A 6,808-nucleotide genomic window follows, 5' to 3' on the forward strand; every position below is an offset into this window, starting at 1 on the left:
TGAGGGTGAAGCTAAACCCACCTCTCCCATCGCCCAGGGGGTTTTCTGCAGAGCTGCCACCTTCCCAGGGCAGGGCATGAGCACGGAGAACAGACATCCCCCGACAGGGTCACAGATGAATAGGCTTTGAGATTATTGTCTCGGGTTTGGGAACCTAAAGCACCCACCGCAGCTGGCAGCTCCACTCCCTCCCAAAGCTCTGGGACGGACCTGTCCCAAAAGTCTCCCTGGGGAGGACAACCCCGCTGAGCTCTCCACCAGCACAAACAGCATTTTAGTGAAATCCCTAAAGGGCAGGTATGGACTGGTGCATCCTCATAATTCCACAGTCACTTTCAAGGTAAGTTGGCTTTAGAGGTTTTTTTAACTAAGCAGGAGAAAAGGTCAAACTCTCCCTCTCAATTTTCCTGTTGAGTTTAATACCATCACAGTGCATTGCTTCTCTCTGCTCTTAAAAAAACATGATGCCAGTTTCAGCTACATTCTGCTCTGACCCTTTATCAAATCCACGTGTGCCAGCCTCTATCCTTTCAGTGTCGTTGCTGGAGTGCCCCCCTCCATCTGAGAACTCATTTACTCAAGGATTAAATTCATGTATTTGCAAACAAGAAGACAGCCCATAAAATGATATTGTTCTGCCTTTGCAAGAGCAGTGAGGAGGTGAGTCTTTTCAACAGGCCATAAATCTACTTCTTGAAAAAACATTATTTTTTCCTATTCCAGCAAGGTCACTTAGTATCTCATAGCTTGAAGATCTTATTACACAGGAATTAACTATTCCTACAGGACAGATACTTAATAGGCAATCATCATATAAAGTTTTACTGCTACACCAAAAGGCAAACCTTTTTAGAGTGATTAAGTATTGTTAAGTGCCTGAAGACTGTTCTTCCGTAAGTTTCCTTTTGAATTAAATACGTTTTAACAGGAAAAGAACATAAAGATCCTAAAGCCATCAAGTTAATGGAATGTGTAAATTCTCTGCATTTTTCTTATCATCCCCTACTTTTATTCTCTATGTTGCCATTACTACCTTTCTTTTTAATACAACATCTACAGTTGTCGGAATGTACAATTGAAGAGTGAGATTTTAATGCTTCTTAACCAGTCAATGATCTACTGCAACTTCACATGAAATCCAGATACTATTCAAATGTGCTCATCATGGGTGGTAATTAATTAGCACCGATGGGGAACTTGGAATAAAATATGAATATGGTCACATTTCATTAGAAGCATAATGTATCGTCTTCACCCTTATTTAGTTAAATACATTTTCCCCACAGCTAGTGGAAAAATACATATCTCACAGCTACACTGACATCTGGTTCATTGAAACAAGAGGGCAAAATGGAAGATTAAGTCATTCTAGAGATCTTATGATTTTAAAAAAAGAAAGCTCGTGGCCAGAAAGTACCACAGTGACACCAGAGGCAGCCATAGACTCAAACTCCACAGAAGCTCTCAGGTTAAAACTGGCCCGCCTGGTCACAAGGCGTGGGAGCTGAGGGTTTCAGAAGCGGGGCCGTGGGCTGCATGCTCTGCAGAGCAGAGGGGTATTTTTCTTGCAGGGCAGATCTCATCCCCCATGACAGCACTGCCAGGTGCAGCTGCAGACTGACCTCACACCCACCTGTGGGCTTACCAGTAGGGCACTGTTCAGTGAGAAACTTCTGCTTGGCGTGGTGAACCCAGACCTCAACATTTAAACCCCAGACCATCAACATTTAAACCCCTTACCTGATCTTTCCTGTCTTCTCCATTTAAAAAACCCAATTTCTTTGACTTTCCCTCTTTCCCATGTTTCTTGAACTTTTCTGCAGAGGAATTGTCCCTGTGTCTCCCAGCTGGGTAGGCTACTGGCCCAGCTGTCCCCACTCAGCCCCGGAGCAGGCAGCCTCCCTTGCTCTCCACAGTAATTCAAATTTCTTCCCTCACTCACTGCTGCACTGGGCCTTGGGGAACCTGCCTTGTCCCCACTCAGGGTTCCACCATGCCACGCCAAAAACAGTCAAGTCCTTTCTACACTGAGGTCTTCTTCCATCACTCCTGCCAACAGCTGAGCAGCTCCCATCATGAATTAAGGATCAACAAGGAAGTCTTGATGCCATTGCTTAGGTACAAGGCAAAAGTTGCCAAAATCTTAACACACATTAAATACTTTCAATCCCTTTCAGCACATTTACAGGCCAAATGTGCTCACATGCAGTGAAGCTATTAATCTTTCCGTGCTCTATAAAAATCATGTTCACCACTGAAAAATCCAAGTCTAAAGTTTCGGTGCAGACTTAAAGAAAAAGCACACCCAAGATTTGCTTGATCTAAACTCTGCCAGCATCCAACAGCTCACATCAGACATAGACACACTGGTGCTAAGCACACCCTGCCCCAAGATTCCATCCCAGGCTATCACCACATCAGTAGTGACTATCAGCAGCATTAGAGGAAGAACTGCCTGTAGGTATTCCTTCTCCTGAACTCTTCAAGGTGTCAAACTCACCAGGTCCATAATGGCTTCAGCCCAGGAACTACACGGACACTTTCATTATTTGTCCATCCATGCTTCCCCCCCCCGCCAAAAAAAAAGGTTTAAAAAAAAATGGAATGGTTAATTTGCATTTGAAAAAAAAAAAAAATCACATCTCATGATGAACTGGTATTAGCCCAAGCACATATTTTGGGCTTGGCAGAAGCAACTGCATTTGTTCCCAATATGCTTTCTGAAACTCCCAGTTATTTCCTGGATGCATTTTTAATTTCAAGTGCTGGTTATATTTCTACTGCCAATGTCTATGTCACGAATAACAAACATTCAATTTCCTCTCCTGTAGAATTATTCCACTCTGCTTATCTGGAGGTTCAATTCTGTTGTCTCCATTTTAATCACATTTTCCAACAACACAGTACTTTGTGCAACAGACCATTTTCCTTCATGAAAGATAAAAATGATTGCATATTCCATTTCATTTTTCGACTTAAAACTTACTGATGTTTTTTGCATTTTTTCACTAATTTAAAGAAAAAGTACATGGCAAAATGCATACCAGGCATAAATCACTAGGGAAATCATATATTTACACATACACTGCCATGTATGTACATTGCAGCTGACTAAAACAGTAATAAGGAAAATTGCATAATGAAAAGATTATTTCACATTTTTAAAAAGTTCTGGCCATCAAAAATAATAATAAAGACTTCGAATACTAAGTATTGTTTTTAGTACTCTCTATAGCACATACTTACAGTATAGTTATTATATGATATAGTTTCAGTCATACTTACATTAAGCCATGGTAGGTCACAGCCCTGAAGACACAATTTCAGCAAGGTTGGGGTTTTTTTTGTATTGAAAAATAGAAACATTTATAGGCTTCATAATTTTTGTATATATTCTCAGATGACAGGATGAAACACAGTGTAGAGGAATGTAAACTGTGTAAAACATGCACTTTGCACGTTGACACAACTGCAGTAACAGCTGTATTAACAGTGCCCAGATGTTGTAAGAAACAGGAGGGATCGCTGGAAAGCCAATTTTCAGTGTGCTAATAAGGGTAATGAGAACTGAGAAGTTAAAAGCCCTTGCCGCTCTGTGAAACTCCATCTCTATCTATTCCTTATAATTTCAGCAATAAATTTTTACTCTAAACAAGCAAGAAGTTTCATACCAGCTGGCTAATAATGAGGATGAAGGAAAAGGCCTACCTCTTTGAATATGGAGCTGTCTCCCAACCCAGCAAGACTTCCTCCCTTGGTCAGGATATCTGATCACGGTACCCACGGCAGATGCTGGAGGTGACACGTGCTGTCTCCCAGCCCATGAAGACGCAGGCAGGGTGGTAAGATGAACTGCTCATCTGAATCAATTCCTGATAAATGCAGTGGAACAGACTGAGCTCGAAATGACTGGTCAATCCATATGTTTCAGACGTGTTCTCAACACCCAAAAATATAGGAGGAGGAAAAAAAGTAAACAGGCGAGTGTAGATGGCCATTTCTTGTTCCTTTCCAATTTCCACGTTTTTAATAATTCAAAAGAATTGGCAATGTTTCAACTCCTGAAAGTACAAAGATATTTACAGTATGTCACTGCATAACTACTATACTATATATTACTGATCCAAAATGATTAGGCTTTGCATAAGCAGTTAAAAAACAAACAGACAAACATCAATTAATTGCCTTTTTGTAACCCTCCCATTATTTAAAAAAGGAATGTGTCCCAGCAAGCATTTTATTTGGAAAAGCACATTGTAATAAGTAACTGTAATGCTAGTAATCCATTAGAACCCAGAGGTTGTTTTTTTTCAAGCAGGTTCAATATATAAATACTTGAAATATAGAATATTTATGTTTTGTATTGTAGCTATACTGTAGTTATTGAAAATAGCCTATGAATAGCAAACAAACTTTCAATACATACATGGCCTGTTTTAATATTAATTCACTGAAATAAACCAGTGTACTATTAGAATAATGAAAAAGGTCAAGTACTGTGGAAACTGGCCATAGCCGATTCAGACAAAGGTATATGACAGTTAATAAAGCAGTCTGAGAGCAATTAATTGTGACCCAGTTAAGGCACCCTAACCACTGCAAGCTATTTAGACAGCATTACTCAGCCTGTGGGCTGTGGACCACTGCTGTCAGACACCAGAAACTGGTCCATGAACAATCTCATTTAGAAGATAAAAAAATGCACATCTATCCCCACAGCGTTGGCAGCGACGCACAAGCGCTGGCAGACAGCGCTAGGAGCCAGCTTCTGGATGCTGCCAGGGAGGGCCTGCAGGTGCAGACGGCTCCTTTTCGGGCATGTGAAATGGTCCAGGATTTTTGTTTCAAAGGGGCTCCATTAGAAAAGGCTGAGAAACGCTGACGCAGCCAGCCTGCGGGGACCTGACACTGTCTTCCTCTGGGGTACGCTTGCCTCCTATTCAGGATTTTAAATCTTGCTCCCCTTGAGCTCACCAAAACCGATTTTAAAGAAAAGAATTTTAGGTGAGATTTAGATTCAATATAATAACACCTAGAATATCTAATCAAGTATGTTGATTACAATTAATGATTACAGTGAAAAGCAAAGACATTCTTTGACTTTGCTTTTATGTTAAAAGCACAGACTTTCAACATAAGATCACTAGAGTTGCCAGTAGGGACATGAATATCCAGTATCCACTAAAGGATTAAGTGCAGCTTCGAATCAATTTTTTCAGACTACTCCATAATGAATCCTTCCAAGAAGGTCACAGGTATTCATTGACATATCTGAAACCAGTTTCTTGCAAAAGAGCTCCCATTGCAACCTCAGGCCCTTGTCCTGCGATCACAGCAATCCTCAAACTCCTGCTCCCCCCGGGACCTCCAGGCACTGCTTATCCAACAGCAAAACTGTTTTAAGCACCAGTGAAGCCCCATCCCCAAAGCAAATTGAGATGGAGTATGGAGAGCTGAAAAGCTGCAGAAGAGAGTCGTTGAAGCTTTGCTCACAACATTAGGGAATTGGTTCAAAAATGATACACAAAATCTATTTCAATAACGCAAACTGACTTACTTCTTTTCATTTATTTTTTCCCTCTCTTTCATAATTATGGGAAAAGATGGATAATGCATTTATTTTGACCAATAAAAAGACATAAAAGTATACGTGTTTATCATCAAAATAATTCCCATTTTCATCACCATTTTCCACAGAAAATAAGGTCTCAACATTCTCCCAGATGACCATGAAATATAGCTGGTCCCAATAATGCTCTGCACAAAAGCTATGGCAATTACTAATTTTTCATCCACTAGCCAAAAAGAAGAAAAATAAGGCAAAAGAAAATGTTATTTGGCCGGACCTGGATTTATTGTTTTTTAAAATTATTTCCTGAAGAAAAAACACATTCATTTTAGATACATTACAAGGTATTTTTTGGTCTAAAACAAAAAATTTTGTTTCTTTTTTGTTATTATTATGATTGTATGAGAGCAATTAAGAAAATGAAAACAGAATATTTAAAGAAAAAATTAAGGTTTAATTCAGAAAATGTTAAAATATTTTTACTTCTTTATTATTTACATGATACTATTTGCTGCAGTCGGTTAAGCTTTGTAAATAATTTCAGTTCATTCAAAACTGCATCAAGCAAACTATTAAGAAAAAGAGAACAGTAACTATCTGTCTCTAATAAGGCTAACGGAGAGATGGGAGCTGCCTTATCCTGCAGAATCCAGAAACCCACCTCTGCACTTTTCCAATCCAACAGGGAATCTGTTGGATATTCCACCACAGCAAACTGCAGTATTTCCTCTGTCCCAGTTTTCCATACTGTAAAACAATCTTTTGGATGCATAGATAAGCTCAGAGCACACAGAGGAAAAAATAAATAAATCATCCTTAAAAAAGTAAAGGATCAATGACAAACAAAACCAGGTATAGCCAGTCAAACCCCTTGGATGCAATCAAACATTGTACTTTCAAAATCAGTGGCATTTGATGAAGAGAAAAAAATACATACATCAGCTAACTCGCACCCTCTACCTGTTTAAATAGTTGTTATTTAAGTGGGTTAAGATACAGATTTAAAAGAAAAAAATGAATATACATAAATCATAATGCAAAGAAAATATTACTGCACACAATGCTACCATCATCCCTTGTTTCTGAATTGCCATCAGATTCAGAATAAAGTCATAACGGCACTGGAAGGACAATAGCAAAAAATTCCTTCCCAGTGAAGAGAAGCATCAGAAAATCAGCTTCCCTGACACAACAGTATTTAAAAGTCATTCTAAATTTCTCATTGCTTGCACATAGATA

General features: G+C 39.4%; 1 long non-coding RNA gene across 1 annotated transcript in view; it reads right to left on the reverse strand.

Annotated features, from left to right (window-relative positions):
* Positions 1-3,798, reverse strand: part of LOC106891431 — a 49,696-nt gene extending 45,898 nt beyond the window's left edge. Inside the window, exon 1 of the long non-coding RNA XR_001412688.1 lies at positions 3,709-3,798. This is a non-coding gene — a long non-coding RNA (uncharacterized LOC106891431). The remainder of the gene's footprint in view (positions 1-3,708) is intronic.
* Between the last annotated feature and the right edge of the window lie 3,010 nt (positions 3,799-6,808).

The sequence above is a fragment of the Calidris pugnax genome, unplaced genomic scaffold (genome assembly GCF_001431845.1).
Source record: "Calidris pugnax isolate Ruff unplaced genomic scaffold, ASM143184v1 scaffold27, whole genome shotgun sequence".
In the NCBI taxonomy this organism is placed as follows: domain Eukaryota; kingdom Metazoa; phylum Chordata; class Aves; order Charadriiformes; family Scolopacidae; genus Calidris; species Calidris pugnax.